This window comes from Galeopterus variegatus, unplaced genomic scaffold (assembly GCF_000696425.1).
Source record: "Galeopterus variegatus unplaced genomic scaffold, G_variegatus-3.0.2 Scaffold12880, whole genome shotgun sequence".
NCBI lineage: Eukaryota > Metazoa > Chordata > Mammalia > Dermoptera > Cynocephalidae > Galeopterus > Galeopterus variegatus.
The window spans coordinates 6,733-25,861 of record NW_007738991.1 but is presented as its reverse complement, the minus strand read 5'-3'; the positions used below and the strand labels follow the sequence as shown (position 1 = coordinate 25,861).

The window sequence follows — 19,129 nt, the reverse complement described above, 5'->3', positions numbered from 1 at the left end:
TGAGGGCCGGCCTGGTGGCACACTGGAGAGTGCGCCGCTTGGGAGCGCGGTGGCGCTCCCACCGACGGTTCGGATCCCATGTGGAGACCGGTTCCCGCTCACTGGCTGAGCGCGGTGCAGGCGCAACACCGAGGGTTACGATCCTGTTACCGGTCAGTAAAAAAGGACAAAAAGGAAAAAAAAAAAAAGAAAGGAATGGTGTCGAAAGAATAAGAGTATTTGATATAAGGTGTATCTGATATTGTTTAGTGATATGTTAAATCTAAGCAGTTATGGTCTTTTAAATTATTACTTCTTTGTTTAAAGAGTTTGACAGTATGCCATAATTTACAGATTCAGATTCCTAAGTTTTAGCCTGATTCTATTCTGTATTCTAGTTTGGACCTACCTGATTAAACAGGGGGAAAAAAATCAGTCATTTTTCATGTGAGGCTGACTCCTCTAGGACAAGTTTTGGCTTTTCAGATATAGTTTAAATATTTATTTTATATTAAAAGTGAAATGTAATAGTTCTAAATCCTAAATTGTATAATAAAAACTAAGTTCTGTATAAAAGCAAAATAAATATACTAAGTATATCTGAACCTTTAAAATATTTTATACCAAAGTTTTTGTATGGATTAGGATATGCTGAATTATTTTTATTCAGAGTGTTAGAGGTCAGTTTTTTTTAATAGTTGTTTTTCCTGTAGAGAAAAATGTGTATGTAAAATATTTTTGTAACCTTTTTTTTCAAGTTTTGTTAGTGTGTTATTTATAGATACCATTCTAGTAATTCATTATGTATATGCAAAGTAGGCAAATAGTTATAGTTCATGAATAAAAGGATAAATAATTTGGTGATGGTATTCTTCTCATTTCCCTAAACTTCCATTTTTATCAGTCTTACTGTTTTAGAATCTAAATGTTTACTAGAAATTGGGAATGTGTTTAAATTGAAAGCCATTCAAACATATAAAATTGCATTTTAATAGATACTGTACTCAAATGAAAGAAAACATTAGTCCAACTAGCTTTATTTTGTGCATTATTGTTAAATATCTGTTAATTAAGAATAATAAACTTCAGTAAGTTTTGCTTTTTAATTTTCTTTGTTTTCTAATTCAGACCAATTGCATAATCTCATTTATAGTTAAATGTTTCTTTTAGGCTAATTTTTCATTTTGACATCTCATTAGAAATGGGCTCAAACCCAGAAAATATGATCCCGTCATATTGTATAATATATGGCATAGTCGATAACACAATAAAATTGTGTTTCCTAATGATTTAGAATAATTTCTCAGATTTTTGAATTTAGAAAAATGGCAAAAAGTTAGCGTGGTAAATCATGTGGCTAAGTATAGCCATGATAAATGTTTAAATGGGTAGTGCTCTTGGGAAAAGTGATTGGAGCTTTAAACTTGGGCAAATTTGACAGCCTCTCTTCACTTCATTTTTCATCCGAAAGAAGTCTGCAGATATTCTTAGCTCACATCATTATTGCACATCAGTGGTTCTAATTAGCTAAACAGGAGTTTTCCTCAGTCATTGATCATCATCAACTTCTTGACAATGTCTTTTTTTTTTTTTAAAGAAACCTTTGTTATAGCTTGAAAACACATAGAATATGTTTTAATTGAATTGACCAGATAGGCTGGTGATGTTTTAAACTTGGAACAACTTTATTTCATCTTCTTTCTCTAAGTAAAAAATACTTCATTCATGTTGTAGCTGTAGCACTGTTTTTTCCTGGGAGCATTTTCTTGTTATGAAAATATTAGATATCCCATACCACCAGGAGGAGCTGCTGGACAAATCTCCATATAGATTTAGAATTGATATTTTTTTCAATTTCAAAATTATAACATAGTAGTCAGTTTGGGAGTTTTTTGGTTACAAAATATATATGAGGTATATATTTGAAGTTTATATTCTATATGATGTTTTAAATTTAATTTATGATCTATATTTGTAGTATTATATCACTCATATTAATATATTGGGAAGCGTGTCAGTTATTGTTATTTCAGTGACTCTCAGTCTTTAAGTGTGCATCAAGATCTTGAGGCCTTGTGTCTCCGTCGGTTCTGGTTGCTATAACAGAATACCATAGACTGCGTGACCTAAACAACAAACACTTATTTCTTACAGTTCTGGAGGCTGGAAAGTTCAAAATTAAGGTGTTGGCTGGTTTGGTTCCTGGTGAGCGCTCTCTTGCAGATGGCTGCCTTCTTGCCGTGTCCTCAAATGGCAGAGAGAAAGATCACCTCTCTAGTGTCTCTTCTCGTAAGAGTGCTAATTCCTCTCATGAGGGCTCTGCCCTCATGTCCTAATTACCCTCCAAATAACATCACATTGGGGATTAGGACTTCAACATATGAATTTTGGGGAACACAAACATTTAGTCCATAGCATCTTTTTTTGTTTGTTTTTTTTTGTCTTTTTCCATGTTCGGCAATGGATCGCAACCCTCAGTGTCGCCCCCGTACCGGACCGGGACCGGCAACGGGATCGCAGCCCTCGGTGTTGCTCCCGTGCCTCGCTCAGCCAGTGAGCGGGAACTGGTCTGTATGTGGGATCCGAACCCTTGGCGGGAGTGCCGCCGCACTTCCCAAGCGGCGCACTTAAGCAGTGTGCCACCGGGCCGGCCCATAACTTGCATTTCTAACCTAGGTGATGCTGGTGCCCTGGCAGCCTACACTTTGAGAATCACTGTTCTCAGACTGTGAGTGAGCCTACGTACATCCTGTGTCACAGGAGATAATCACTTTAGTATAAAGATCATTTGCAAGCTGGAATAATGCTCTTGTTTGGGTTTTGTGGCATATAGTCTAGTTTTATTCTTATCTTATTTAGAAGGACCACCAGAATTTATTTTGACAATAGTGGGAGTCTTATGCTTATTGCAGAAGAGTGGATTAGAAAGACTCTAATCCTGTGAATTAAAGTAATTTCTGGAAAGTTAACAATAGATTCATGGTATATCCAGAAAGGAACTTACAGAGGGAATTTCTGACTGGAATTAATGCTTTGGCTTTCTTGACCTGGGTCTTTGTTCCTGGGTAAACTCTCCCCTTTGGGATTTGGTCATTTTTATAGATGCTCCTCAATTTAGGTTGGGGTTACATCCTAATAAACCCTTCATAAATTGAAAATATCATTAAGTTGAAAATGCATTTGATACACCTAGCCTACTGAACATCATAGCTTCCCTAGCCTACACTAAATGTGCTTGAACAGTTATATTACCCTACAGTTGGGCAAAATTATCTAACACAAAACCTATTTTATAATGAAGTGTTGAATATCTCATGTAATTTATCAAATACTGTACTGAACATGAAAAACAGAATGGTTGCATGGATATTCACCATTAACGTACACAACTGAAAGCACACAAGGCCTGAAGAATGTTTGAAGCATTGAACTAAAATTAATTGTTGGATGGTAGGTATGCTAAAGCGACAGCATCATTAATTTCTCTCTCTTTTAATGATGCTCAAGAATAGCTGGTAGAAGGCACTGGGGCATTGACACTTGATGGTTTAGCAGGCACAGTGTTCTTTAGGAAGATACCAAGTATTGGTTGTTTACCCTCATGACTGTGTGGCTGAGAGCTGTGGTTTCTACCGTGGCCCAGCATCATAAGAGAACATCGTACAGCGTGTTGTAGCCCAGGAAAAGATCAAAATCTTTAATTCAAAGTATGGTTTCTACTGAATGCTTATTGCTTTAGCACCATCATAAAGTTGAAAAATTGTAAACCGAACCATCATTAAGTTGAGGGTTGTCTATATCTCCAATAGATTTAGTGCTCTTTTGCAATATTGATAATTTTATAATTGTAAGGTAAAGATTCAAGTGATAATTTGAGATTATATATTAGTGACTAATGATAGGTAAAGGTTATATATTATTAACATAAAATAGTTTTGTAAATCAATAAAAAACACTAAAATATAAGATAGTAGGTAGATTAATAGGCAATGGAAAAACAGAAAATAAAAGGGGGCATCAATTTCTGAAAGGTGTAAAATTTCACTGTTAATAAAAGAAACACAAATGAAAAGAAAGCCCAGTTGAAGACAGTGGATTGTGATTATGCATTAAATGTACTATTAATGCATGGTGAATAGAAAATAGCAAAATAATAAAGTAGGATAAAGTGCAAATAGTTAAAAAAAAAAGGTAGTCATAATCCATATGTTTGCAAAATTTTCCACATGGTTTATACCAGCTACTACTGTGTGCCTACATCCACATGGCTAAACACGACTGGAGAAAAACCCCAATCCATGATGACACTGGTCTTACATAAACTTACAACTACTGACTTCAAGTGGTCCTTAGTACTGCCTGGTAGCCAACCTGTTTTTTTCAGGCCCACTTACCATCCCAGTATCCTAGAATATTTTATGGTTCCTCTCTTCTCAACTTCCAATGCTTGTTTTCCTATTCTTACTTTCAGCTGATGGATATCCTTGCTTCCTACACTGCTGAGAAAATAGGAACTCTTAAAAGAGAGCTTTTACTCCTTCCCATAACCACATCTACCAACATATATGAATCTGTACTCATATTCTCTTTTTATTTCTTGGAAGAACTGTTTATACTCGCATCTAAGGCCAAACTTACTATGTGTACACTAAAACCTCAAGGGCTCAAGGATGTCACTCTGCAGTTCTTTCTTCTCTCTCCTACATCATCACTATCCTTCACTGTCCTGGATCATTCTTGTTAGCATACACACATGCTATTTATTTCCCATCTTTAAAAAAACAAAACAAAACAAAACAAACCTGGGGCGGGCCCGTGGCTCACTCGGGAGAGTGTGGTGCTGATAACACCAAGGCCGCGGGTTCGGATCCCATATAGAGACCGGTCTGCTCACTGGTTGAGCGCGGTGTGGGTGCGACACCGAGGGTTGCGATCCTGTTACCGGTCATGAAAAAGACAAAAAAGGAAAAAAAAAAAATCAAGAACAGAAATTAAATATCTAAGTTTAGCAACATAAATAGTATGAAAAATCAGTAAAACAGAATGTAAACACAAGAGCACTTCAGAAAGTTCATGGATAAGTCGAACTGAAAGATAATGGACATCTTTCGATGAACTCTTAAATTTTTTGTTTTTTATTTTTTTAATGACTAAGATCATAGAAAATATGTTCCTTGACAACAGTAACAGAAGGAAATTCAGAAAACTCACAAATGTGTGGAAATTAACACTCTCCTAATTAAATAATGGGTAAAAAAAAATCATAGAGAAATTTGAGAGTACTTTGAAGTAAAGATCAAGGCTCAACATATCAAAATTTATAAGATGCAGGGCTCATGCAGTGCTTAGAGGAAAATTTACAATTGTAGACACCTATATTAAAAATAAGAAAAATCTCAAATCAGTAATGTAAACTTCTACCTTAAGAAAATAGAAAAAGTAGAGCAAACTACTTTTTCTGATCTCTGCTGGTGACTCTCCTTGTGTCAGTGCAGTTGAGTATCCAGTGGGCTGCCTGCACGGTGGCTGTGGCTGCTGCTGTGGCGTTGAGCTGCTTTTTCGGTGGCTGTGGTGGGCCACCTGTGCAGAAGTGGTATTTTCAGCCTGCTCTGTTGCCTGCTTTTGGGTGGAGGATACTGCCTTCAGCTCCTTGCCTAGGACCCTTGAACATGCTCTTTTGCCTGCTTCCAGGTGGAGGGGGCCTCTAGACTTTAATATAAGCCTTAAGTTCCAGGCAAGAGTGGGCAGAAACTTTTTACAGCCTCCTTTCATGAATTAGGAGCCCACTCCAGAGCCTGGCTGTGCTACATATTGAGCAAGGCACTTTTATTCCCTATTATCCCCAGAAAAGAAGCTCTTTTCTGCCTTAGTCTGCTTCTGAATCTGGAGGACAGCAAATAGCAGCTTCATCCCTGTTCATAGTTTTGTATTTCTGTTTAGTCTGTGATCTTTAGAGAAATAGCTATTTCTCTTTATTTTTTTTCTGTTTTTCTATTAGTACTATATATTTAGAGAAGAGAGGGAGCCTCAAGTGTGAACTTATTTATGCTAACTTCTGATAGCCATTTGTGCTTTCTAAAGGCCCTTTGCTGCATTTCATTCTTTCTCAAGTGAGGGTTCTGTCCTTCTTCCTTATCTGTGCAGTATATGATTCATGAGTGATTTAGGCACAGATTTCGATTTATTTTACCTATTTTTAAAGTTTAAAATATATATATATATATATATATATATCAGTGTCTATCAGTGTTCTAATAAATTTCCCTCCATTTATGGTGTGAACTGACCAGTGTCAGCCTGATTATTTAGTCTCTTCAGACCTTTGTTCCTTCCTTTACCTTCCTCTCCTTTTCTTTGTTAAAACCATATTTGTTTATTTTTAGAAGATAATCATTATTTACAAGTGTTGTATTTTTCTGTTTCCCAGGGAAGTATGGGTTGTATGTTTATACAATTACCATTTAGTTTAGTTTAGTTAATAGTGTTCTCAGAGGCTAGAAATGTATAGGAAGGTGTCAGAAATGCAAAAATTCTAGACATGGGATATTGATTATTAGTAAATCTCTGGCTCTCTCTTTTGAGAATCTTATTTTTTAAATGGTAGTATTTTATCCTTAATATACTTGTGTGTATAAAATGCTTGTATTAACAAGAACATATTTACTTGTTAATTATTTTGAAATGATGACATTATGGTTATTGCAATTAAGGTTAAACCATGTTTTACATATTTTTAAAATAATATATCTAAATCTGGAAACTAAACTGTACTTTTACTATGAAGTTGTCTTAGTTGTGAGTAGTTGTAAGTTGCTGTCACTTGCCATATGGATTCTGATTAATTCTGAAAAGGCTGTCAACACAAGATGATTTAATTTTCTATATTTTAAAGTGATGTTCATGAACAAGATATCAAAATTTAAAGGATTAGCTACCAATTATGACTAATAAGCTTAATATATATATTTTTCATTTGTAGAGAAAAACAGAAATCTGAAGCTAAAGACAGAAAAGTTCTAGAAATTCTGCAAGTCAAGGATACTAAAATACAAGAATTGGAACAGGTTGGTGTTTTGATAAAAAATATTAAAAATTACTATAGCAGATTCAGGTAGCAGATCTTTAAAATTATTTAAGATTATTTTTTACAATAATATTTATTAAGAATACCAGGGTCATTATGTTAAAGCATTACTTTTTCAAAATCACTCTAGTCATATTCATTATCATACTTTGTTTGTAAACCTGTTTGTTTTCTGAATTGATATGCTACTATGTTTATGCATTAAAACTCTTAGATAATGTTATAGTTTTATAGTAGTATAGTTATTATTCATTGTTTTGTTGAATTTTGTCTTTTACAAGAGTACTTCAAAAAGTTTGTGGAAAAATAGAATTAAATGTTTATATGAATCTTTCCATGAACTTTTTGAAGTACCCTTATATTATTATCAGTTATTCACTGCTGAAACTTTTTAAGTTTTCAGATGGTTTCATTTTTAGAAAAGATCAATAGTATAACTGGGATGATTCTACTTTCGAATTAGTACAATTCTATCTTTTGCTTATAATCAGTCAATTATACAATTAAATATGATTATATATGTAAAATTACAGGTGATTATATAATCATTATATTATCACTGCAAAAAGTGTGTGGCCAGTGCTTCCAGGAACCATTTTCAAGATATAAACGTTTTAAAAATATGAGTGAAAGAAATTTATTGTAAGAATGGCCGATATCATTATATAGTACTTAAATTAATTTTATAGCCAAATGTTCATTATGGGCTAAATTAACTATAATTATTCTGAGTTAAATGGAGGTACCTTTTTGGCGACTATGCTCTTGTGACTTTGGAATCTGTTTCCTTCCTAACCAATTAAAGTGTCATGAGAACTTTGATTTAAGGTTGGTTATCATAAAGTTGTTTTATTAAAGGACTAGAAGTGGAAGTTTACTTAGATAAGAGGTTCAATTATGTTTTCATTCTTTAGATCCATATAAATTCTTTTTAAAATGGAGTATAAATTCCAATATGACATGAATTTGAGATTTATACCTTCTCCAAAGTTGTGTTTTCCTTGTAGGAAATGTCATAATTGGTATTATAATGGTTAGTTTTTAAAAGTAACATGTCGGTCCATTTGTTCTGGAAAGAAACAGTTGTATTTGCCACCTGACTATCAAATAATATCGAAATGCATTCTGAGATAGGTAAATATTGTTGTGTGCCAGGTGTATTAATTGGACTAAGCTAAGCTGCCTAATAAATACAACCTTATGACCCAATATGGCAAACAGTATTTGCAGTCACAGTTCATTTAGAAAAACTAGTCATATGGCCACCCCAAGATTCAAGGGGGTTGGGAAAATGTAGATCCAGGCTGAGCAGTCTTTTCTTCTGTTACAATTCTATTCTATGGAGAAGGAGAATGGGTTTTGGCACTCTTTTTAATATCCTTTGGTGTTAAATTTGCAATGCTTTACTGAATGCTCTTGAGTTTTCCTGCTTGATAACTATATAGCATATGATTAAGAAATATTGACTTTTGTAAATGACAATGCATTTTTCTTTTTTCTTTGATAAATTCTCTTTCTGCTTCCTCTTCCCTACATAGAGATTATTTCATTAATTTACTATTTTATATCCCACAAGAGCAATTACTTATTTTTTAGGGCCCCACTTTTTTTTTTAGCCTAAATCATGTAAATTTTTGTTCAGTAATGGTTATAACTTTCTATAAGGTATGTTTTTAGTTAGATTCAACAAAATATTGTATTAAATGTATACATTATCCTGTGATGGTTTTGTGGAAAATTCAGTTACAGTTCTTTAATGATTTTTAAATCTCTGAGTTGTAGGGTGGGATTAAAAATAAAATGCAAATAACCATATTCTCCTACACTAGTTTATAGGTTCTATGAGGGTGGGACTATTTCTCTATTATTGACCTTTGTATGCTTAGTGCCTAATATTTACTACATTGCCTGCCTCCTAACAGATGCTCACTTAATATTGTTGAATGTTCCATGAGAGAGTCACAAACAGAATGCTACAAAGATTCAAATGAAGGAGAGATTAAATTCAGTGAAGGGGTCTTGAAGTTTTCAAACAGGTTTTAATAGGTAGGGATTGTAAAAGGATTTGCCCAGGGTGAACACTAGGCAAAATGCATGAAGATAAGAGTGTAGGGTATGTTTGGGTAATGTTGAAATTTATGGTTTGTTTCAGAGATAATATATAGGAGTGTATGCTGGGATAAGACCAATGTTATGTTGGAATATCTGTTAGGAGGTTATTTTATAGTTTAAGAATACTGGCGTGGATACGGATTATTAGGTTTGCAGGGATTAAATGTATGTAAATGTAAGCATAGGAGTTTGACAGTAATTTGAAAGTGACTGTTAGGTTTTCAGCCTGGAGAAACCAGAAGAACAGTAACATTATTATTAGAAAGAGGATTATCATCAGGAAATAAAACATGTTTTATTTGTTTATATGTTTATATGTTTTGAGGGTAAGGTTTTTGAGCTTCTTTTTAGATAGTTGTTGTTTTAGTTATTGCTGGGAATTCCATTCAGAGATTTTTAGCAAACTTTTGAAAGCATGGATCTGACCCTTGCAAGGGAGTTTTGACCTTGAGATGTAGATATTTAATGTTATAGTTAGAGGGAAGACTTTAAACAGTGAGAATTTTGAGAACAAGATAATTTACTAATGTTATTGATGAGTAAGGGGAAGGGCAAATTTTAATAAAAGAGACAAAAAGATTGTTTAGGGAAGTAGAGAGATGTACAATACAAAATCCTACAAACTGCGAAAGGGGAGTTTTAAGAAGCAAAATGGTCAACGAAAAGTGCTACAAAAAGGGTGGAGTTGTGGAAAAAGACATTAAATTCAGTAGTCATGAAGTTTTAAATAATTTTAGAAAGCAGTACAGGGGGATATTATATGAAATTTTAAGAGATCACTGAATTCTGACAAAGTGATGGAAAGGAATGAAGAAATGTGACAGTTTAGGGAAGGAGAGAGAGAGAGAGGTTGACTGATTTATTATGTCATTGGCTCATGCAGTTGTGGGCTGGCAAGTCCAAATTCTGCAGGGCAAACCAGTGAAATGGAGACCAAGAGAAGAGTTGATGTCGCAGCACAAATCCTAAGGCCGTCTGGAGGGAGAATTCCATCCTTCTCTGGGGACCATAAGTTTTTTTCTTAAGGCTTTTAACTGATTGAGTGAGGCCAACCCACATTATGGAGGGAAACCTGCTTTACTTAAAAATTCACTAACTTAAATGTTAATCACAACTAAAAAATACTTTTGCAAGGACCATAAGTTTTTTTCTTAAGGCTTTTAACTGATTGAGTGAGGCCAACCCACATTATGGAAGGAAACCTGCTTTACTTAAAAATTCACTAACTTAAATGTTAATCACAACTAAAAAATACTTTTGCAACAACATCTAGTCTGGTATTTCATCAAAGAGGGGTACCATGAGTACCATGGCCTACCAAATTGACACATAAAATTTAACAATGGGTAAAAAGAACTGAGGTAAATAATCCTTTCGTGGGTGGTTTTATGTTTATCCGGCTAGCGGTTAGTCTGTGTCTATTGTTTGCCATAGCTCTCCGTGTTAGAGGTGAAACTTTTCTCTGGTGTCCTTGTTTTTTTATTTAAGTTTCTCTGGAATCTTCTTAAATGTTCTCTGAGATGCATATTTTTTCAGTTGTATTACTCTTTTAATATACAGGAGCCCTATTGATGTGGTTATGAGGTGTAGTGGGAAGTGGGGGGAAGCATTCGACCGTGTTACGATTAGGTCTCAGTCTTTTAGTGAGCTTGTGCACCTGACTTTGGCCTTCACAAGTACTTCTCAGTTTTGTTTTGTTTTGTTTTGTTTTCTGGCCCCCTTAAGAGAGATAAGAAAGCTAGAGGGTGCTGGAGTTGGGTATTTTCCTTCCTCAGGTTGTTTAGGCTCTGGTAAAACCCCATTAGGCTGGGCACTGGTAAAATAGTTTCTCTTGAGTGTAGACTTTGATAAGAAGAAAAGAATACTATGAGTTTGTTTAAAAATGGCTACTTTCTCCCTCCTCTTGCTGGAAGCAGGAAGGGATTTTTCTCTGATCTTGTCTCTGACAACCTGACAGGGCTCTTGTACAACCTGTAAAAATGTGGGGGCACTCCCAAGATTTGGCTCTTTTGGAGTTTTTAGCTCTCAAACTTGTCCACACTGATCCTCCAGTAATTCATCAATTACAGACTGGGTTTTCCTCCCCTGGTATTGATTCCCATGGAGTTTTCTCCTCTGGGATTCTGCTTTGGTGAATTGTTATTCTGTGTATCTGTCATCTGTCTCTTCAATTTTGAGCATATTGGTTTGTCCAATGATCTCTGTTCTCTGATGGATCTAAGAAGAGTTGTTGATTTTCAGTTTGTTCAGCTTTTTTCTTGTGCGAATTGGAGAGATGACTTCCAAGTTCCTTACATGTTGTACTGGAAACTGGAAGCCCCTCCACTGAATTTTTGTTGTTCCACTGAGTAATATTAAATAGCTCTTAATTTTCAAGATTTATGGCCTGTGGAATAAAGTAACAATCAGAATGACAATTCTTTTAGCTTATTTAAGTCTTTATGTATTTAGTCAAATTACTAGGCATACATGCAGTGCTATTTTTTTTTAGCTGATTGCAGAAGAACTTCCATAGAAGAGTAATCTAATGTTATAACATATTTTATTGATAATAGTGTGAAGGATTTTCATACAACTTCTTTTGGTAAGACTGTGTTTTAGCTTTATCACTATTAGGTATAACATAAGTCATGTAATAAATTCCCCTTCTAGTATTGTATTAGATAACATGACTTCTGATAACCTAGTATATTACATTTAATTAGATGCTGATTGCTCTTTAATTTCCTGTCTCCCTTATTTTCTAGGAAGCTCAGAAATAAATTTTGGTTCTTGCAATTAGTTCTCTTACTCCTTCCCCTTTCTCCATTTAGCATTGTTTAATTGTGTGGCTTCATTGATTCTTTGTTTTTTATCAAAACTTTCATGTTCATTTTGAAAGTAGGTCAGTATAAAAAAAAAAATTAACTATGCTCAGGTATTTCCTTGTAGAGTTTTAGGTCTTATGCTCCCACCCCTTCTGCCCATTTTTTTTTTTTTTTTTAAGATGACTGGTAAGGGGATCTTAACCCTTGACTTGGTGTTGTCAGCACCCCGCTCTCCCAAGTGAGCTAACCGGCCATCCCTATATAGGGATCTGAACCTGCGGCCTTGGTGTTATCAGCACCACACTCTCCCAAGTGAACCACGGGCTGGCCCTCCTTTACCCATTTTTTTCCTCCTTCATACTCACTGTTAGTCTCTTCTTACTGTATAGACTTCTCTTGACCATGATTTGAATTATTCATTTCATGGCTTATCCATAATAAATTATTTGTTCCAGACATACTTTCTCATGTCACCCTTTATGTATTGTGGTTTCTCTGAGTTCTGTTTGCTTTTTTAATGTTAATTCAAGCCAGACCATTAAGAATTATTCTACTCTATCCAGAAAGGTTTTTGCAAAAGTTTCATACACCTAAATTTTAAAATAAACTTTAACTATATGTGTATATTTGTGCTTTCATTTAAAGTAGATCATTGAGGGCTGGTCCGGTGGCGCACTGGAGAGTGCGCCGCTTGAGAGTGTGGCGGTGCTCCCGCCGAGGGTTCGGATCCCACGTGGAGACCAGTTCCTGCTCACTGGCTGAGTGCGGTGCCGGTGCAACACCGAGGGTTGCGATCCCGTTGCCGGTCCCCGGTAGGGGCGCGACACCGAGGGTTGTGATCCCGTTACCGGTCAGTAAAAAAGACAAAAAGGGGAAAAAAATAAATAAATAAAAAGTAAAGTAGATCATTGAGGCTATATTTTATTAGGAAAATATGTTTAATTATACAAATTTTTACAAATTTTTCAGTTTAATTTATCAGTCCTTTTCTATAAAAAGTAAAGTAGATCATTGAGGCTATATTTTATTAGGAAAATATGTTTAATTATACAAACTTTTACAAATTTTTCAGTTTAATTTATCAGTCCTTTTCTGTTGGGACTGCACCTTTGTCTAACTTATTACTTTAATGATTATACAATATAATATCAAATTAGTCAAACTAGTTATCAGATTATGATAGTTTTGGTTAGCCAATTTCTCACATTGTGCTTTTTTATTTGTAAGTTAGGTCTGTGCTTGTCCTTGTGAATTACTAAGTTCACTCAAATGCCAAAATTTAAATTGTTAAATAATTGTCATGAAAGGATTTATTATTGATGTTGTTCATATTATTAGTGCCTGTTAGTTTAGCTCACTTTAATGGGAAAACCCTTCTAAAATTTAAGTCAATTGGTAAGTGTTTGTCTTTCCTAGTGTCTAAATAATCTCCAGAGTAGACAAGGGATGCTCAAGTTTTGTCATTTCTCCTTTCAAATGATAGGCCTATGGTTATTTTATTAAGTCTTAATGTTCACATCATTGACTTTATCATTCAGTGTGAGTGTCATCCATAAACATTTACTAATCTAGTTTGGGAGACAGTTTGAGTGTATAGAGAGATAATTAGCAAGACCTAGGTAGTATGTTATGTGTCAAATAATAAAGGCAATAAAGAAATTTAGAAATGGCAGGAATTACAAAATTCTAAACTAGGATAGTTTGGGACGCTCTCATGGAGGAGGTGGAAGTTGACTCTTGAAGGAGGATTAGACTTAGATGGAGTAGAAAGTAGAAAGAGAGTAGAAAAATGGACTGAATTGTAGATATGCCATTTTTATGCATTCATTTTTATGCTGTTTGATTGGTATCAGACACATTTTGATATGGCCTAATAATTAAAAGAAGAAATGAAAATTAAAAACTATATCAAGGTGCCATTTATATCTACTGGATTTTTGAAAAATTTCCAAGCCTGAGAGTTGTGTTGGGGGGAATGTGGGGTGATGGGTATTCTTGAAATGCTTATAGCCTGTGACTTAGCAGTTTCACCTCTAAGTATATATAATCTAGAGAAGTGTTTTTCAAACTTTTATTAATGATTCCCAAACTGAAAAAGTACATTTTATTTCATGACCCAGTATATACACATGAAATAAAAATTTCATATTATTAGTTGTCCTTACAGTGTATAGTAAAAGTAAACATATAGCAATGCTTATATTAAATGTGAATCTAATAATATTTAAATATAATAAAAATCTGAAATTAAACACAAAAGTTTTAGGAAGTATTTTAATTTATGTAATGTGTCTGCTTGTTTCATAAATTTAATGTTTTATGGGCATTTTTTGCTAAGAATTTGTGCATATCACTTTGATATTTTCTATTCTATTCATTTTTTTTTGTCTTTTTTGTGACCGGTAAGGGGATCGCAACTGGCCATCCCTATATAGGATCCGAACCTGCAGCGGGAGCACTGCTGCGCTCCCAGTGCCGCACTCTCTCGAGTGCGCCACGGGGTCGGCCCTCTATTCATTTTTTAAAAATTCTGATTGTGATGACTAAAGTGATTTAATGACTGATTACTAGACTGCAATCTGTAGTTTGAAAATACTACTTGGGAGAAATTCTTGCTCATGTATATCTGGAGACATGCTTAAGAGTATTGATAGCAACATTTTTTGTATACCCCTTTCTCTCAAATGGGAAACAGCTGAAATATATACTGACAAATGGATAAATATATGGTTTTTATATAATGGAATAATACTGTACACCAAGGTAATTGAACTGCAGTACATCCATCAATATACATGGATTTAGGAGCATATATTGAGCAAAAATGGCAAGTCACAGAATATGAGAATACTTCAAAAGTCCATGGAAAGATTCGTATTATCTTTTAACTCTATTTTTCCATCAACTTTTTGACGTACCCTTATATGTGTAGTATGATTTAATTTACATTAAGTTAAAAGATAAGCTAAACCATAGAATGTATTAAACACAGATATGTATGTCTTCAAACTATAAAGAAAAGCAAGAGAAAGTTATGAACCAAAGTTTCAGGATAGTGGTTACCCCTGGAGAGGATAAGAGACTTCAAAGATAATGGCAGATTTGTGTTTCTTAGCTGGATGGTGGTGGATACAGGGCTACCCCTTTTATTTTCTATTCTTTGCACACTTATCACAGATTATTTTTGTATATATTCAGTGTCTAAAATATTTTAAGTAGAAATAAAAAGTTAACAATTAACATTATAGCTTTAAAAATTAGAACATAGGAGATGTCCTCACTATTAAATTCAACCCACTTTTCATTCTATCTATGAATCATTTTCACTTTATCCTCAAGTCCTTTGGAGAGGGTTTGATAAGGAGTAAATATGGGAGTACAAAATAAATTTATATTTAGGGATCAACATCAGTGATAGATCAGAGATGGAATAAAGGTCGGTTTCTACTGAACATATTACTTCCAAAAGAAAATGTTTCTATCTTGATATGTCTGCCTCTTGGTTGTCAGACGGATGGCACTGTTGAGTCTGACTTGAAGGCTTCAAATAAGCCTGTCAGGCAAGATAGTACACAATAAATATTAGTTGAATTGTTAAAGGCCCATGAAAAACAATTACATTGTATAATGTTCAATATACTAATTATCCTGATCTGAGCATCACATACTGCACACAGGTAATGATATACAACTCTGTACCCCGCAGATATGTATAATCAACTAGTTTATGATAAAAAAAATATATTCGTTGAAAAAGTGGATGGATTGACAAAAGTTGAAGAAGTTTAATTTGAAGAATTTTAGGTCACATACTGCACACAGGTAATGATATACAACTCTGTACCCCGCAGATATGTATAATCAACTGGTTTATGATAAAAAAAAATATATTCGTTGAAAAAGTGGATGGATTGACAAAAGTTGAAGAAGTTTAATTTGAAGAATTTTAGGAAAGAGATAGTATCAGGATATGGATATAGGTTTTAGAGTACTAGTTTGAGGTAGCAGCAGACAATCCAACTGTGGAGATATTGTATAGAAAGTTAGAAATGTGAGATTGGTGATTGGGAGACAGGGTTAGATTATAGATTAGATAGATTTTCAGACAAATAAGTATAGAAGCCAAGAGAGGGCGTAAATTTTCACAATGAAAAGCTGTAAAAAGAGGGAAACTAAGAATTGAGTCATGGATACATCCACCAATGGTATCATTTAGGGAATCTCTGGCAGCTGAGAAGAATATTCAGTTAAAAATTATGGCAGTCAGTATTATGAATATATTTTTCTACAGAGCAAGATGTTTTTAGTACCAAAACAAACTTGCTGTTTTTTATTTAAAATTATTTATGCCCTAGCAAAACCATAGTTGTAGTTCTAAAAAGTTTTCTTCCAAATGACATTTAAATAAGAGTGTAAGAAATTCTTATCTTAGGTGGAGGGCAGGAGTGGTAAAACAAAACAAAACAAAACCAGAAATTCTTATTTTAGCTATATATGCATTTTCTCTTAATTTGAATATTTTGTAAAATTTTGTTTTTCTCCTGTTACACACCTAATTCTGAAAATTTGCTTTCTGAATATGGCTTAACATCTAGTGTCCAGTTTGTATGTTTTCTTCATCTTAAATAAATAGGCACCATACTTGCTCATTTTAGTTGAAAATCCATGGGCATGTCACAGGAAGTAAGGGTTATGATGATAGACATTATTATGAAAGTTATATAATCTTAACATTAGCAATCAAAACCTAAAGTTTTTAAAATATTTTTTTTCTTAGATATACCAGCTTACCAATAATTTAAATTTTTTTTCCACAGAGAGAATCAGTTTTAAAACAGGAAATAAATGACCTTGTAAAACGGAAGATTGCAGGCGATGAAGAAAATGCGTTCTTAAGGAAAGAATTCAATGACTTGCAGGAGAAATTTAAAGATAAAAGTCAAGAAGTTAAGGTTTGTCCACTTGCACATAGTTTTATAGGACTGTTGCTTTGAAGTACTGCTTTAAGCTTTGACAGCCTTTGTGGCACAGAAAGTGACAGGCTTGGAGGAAAAATTGCCTTAGGCCCTGCTGTACCATACAGTTTTCTGGCATGCAAAAACTCTGATAAAGATGCTTTAAAGCTAGGACTCCAAGCTTTATAACTTTCAGATAAATAGTTAATGATGGAAATGGAGCTAAGAAAGTAGGAGTGTGAATATGTGGCTTCTTGTAATTAGATTCTGATGGGACTGGCATTATTAATTGATAAAACCCAGGTCTGGGAGGATATGTCTGTGTGGGTCTCAAAAATAGCTGGGGACAGCATCAAAGGCAGCTTGATCAATTAATGGGCTCTTTGCAAATGTGTACTCATCAAAGCTGTCATCCAGTGAAAAAATATGACCCATCCACCTGCATGAAAAGAGGCCAATAAAAGTACACAGGTGACCTTGGCCATCAAATATAGAAGAAGCTGCTGTGAGGGTAAAACTGTACAGTTTATATTTGCTGGTTGGTTCTCACCTTTTTTTTGTTGTTGTTTTGTTTATCGGCCCTTGTGGTACTGTTCTACGGGACACTAAGGAGTGTGTGCAGAATAAAGAAGAACAAAACAGACTGGTTATAAAAAATCTGGAAGAGGAAAATGAAAAATTAAGTACCCACTGTGCTGACCTGCTAAATGACCTGGAGAAACTGAGGAAGCAGGAAGCACATTGGAGAAAAGAAAAATATAGCATTGATGCAAAAGTAAAGGTATACAATGAGAATAGAATCCACACTGCTATTTTGGATCTAACTTCTTATACGAAGTTTAAAACATGTTATTTTCTTTAAATAACAAGTTACATATTCAAATCCACGAATGGGGACTAGCATTAATTTATATTCTTTCAGTTAAGACCCACAGCTTTTTAAAAATTGATGTTGCAAAGCAGGAAACTGACTTCAAATAGTTATCCTAAAATGTAATCATTAAAAAATAAAGGCTATTGCATTTTGAAATAAAATGTGTTTTGAAAAGCATATTTGGAATCATGGGTTTTAACTTTTTTCAATTAAGGTTTAAATTTATAAATATAATTAGAGTTCATTTTAATATAGTTTTATGACTGTATTTCATAGGTTTTTAAAAAAATAAAATGTAAAAAACACAAAACAGTTAAAATCACTAATGTGTTTCTAAGATGGTGCTTTCTTTGGCTAAAAGTACCTTATTCATAGTAAAATTTTATTTATATAGAAGATAAAAGTTCCAGTCTTTATAATGTTCTTATATCCTTTTGATCGTTTTTTTTCAAAATAATACATTTTTGTGGCATTCCCTTTTGTCTTCATATGGCTTTTGCTTATTTTTTTCTCCATTAAATTGCAGGTTTCTCTTTTATCACTGATTTTATTGAAAAGGCCAGAAACAATTTTAGTGCTGGTAAACATGGTAGTCTCTCTGTGCACATAAAAAGACTATATAATATATATAAGCACATGTACACGTATATAGCTGTTTAACATATATATACTGTGTGTGGCTATGTGTGTTTGTGTGTGTGTATATAGTATGGATGGATGTGTGTGTGTATGTATGCATATGTACATGAATATTTAAGTTAGGGGAGAAAGATATATCTTTCTGAGTATGGAAATCAGTTCATTGCAGGTATTTAAGGAAATATGTTGTCTATTTGTGCACAATCAGAGAATGACTGTGCTATTTAGAGAACTGAATTCTGGTGCACTTGCTTTCTTAATTTATATATCAGTTTCTGCTTCTGTAAAGCTTTAAAACAATTTGGTAGTCTGATAAGGGTAAGTAGTAGTTCTTTATGTTAATTCACAGCTGCATGATTATTTGGTAATAATTTTCATTTCTTTATTTATGCTGTATAATTAGTCTTGCGATTTACTGTGACTTATTTTGTGCCTTTTTTTCTGTTGGGGTGTTTGCCTTTTTCTTATTGATTTGTAGGCATTCTTTATTCTGGATACTAATATTTTGTTATATATGTCACAAATACCTTCTGCTCTATGAACCTTGAATAAGGTGAATTGGACTTTGAAAAGTTGGTGAATTTTGATAGAGTCAATTTTATTATTTTTTTCTCTAATGTTTCTGCTTTAGGAATTTTATATGATAAAGTTTTCCTTACTCGAAAATCTTTAATCTATT

The 19,129-nt window shown here is 33.9% G+C and overlaps 1 long non-coding RNA gene across 1 annotated transcript; it reads left to right on the top strand.

The window, feature by feature from the left end:
• The first annotated feature begins 6,956 nt into the window (after positions 1–6,956).
• LOC103581360 lies at positions 6,957–17,979 on the top strand. Its single transcript, XR_549655.1, has 3 exons — positions 6,957–7,043; positions 16,800–16,934; positions 17,548–17,979. It is a non-coding gene; the product is annotated as an uncharacterized LOC103581360 (long non-coding RNA).
• The last annotated feature ends 1,150 nt before the right edge of the window (positions 17,980–19,129 follow it).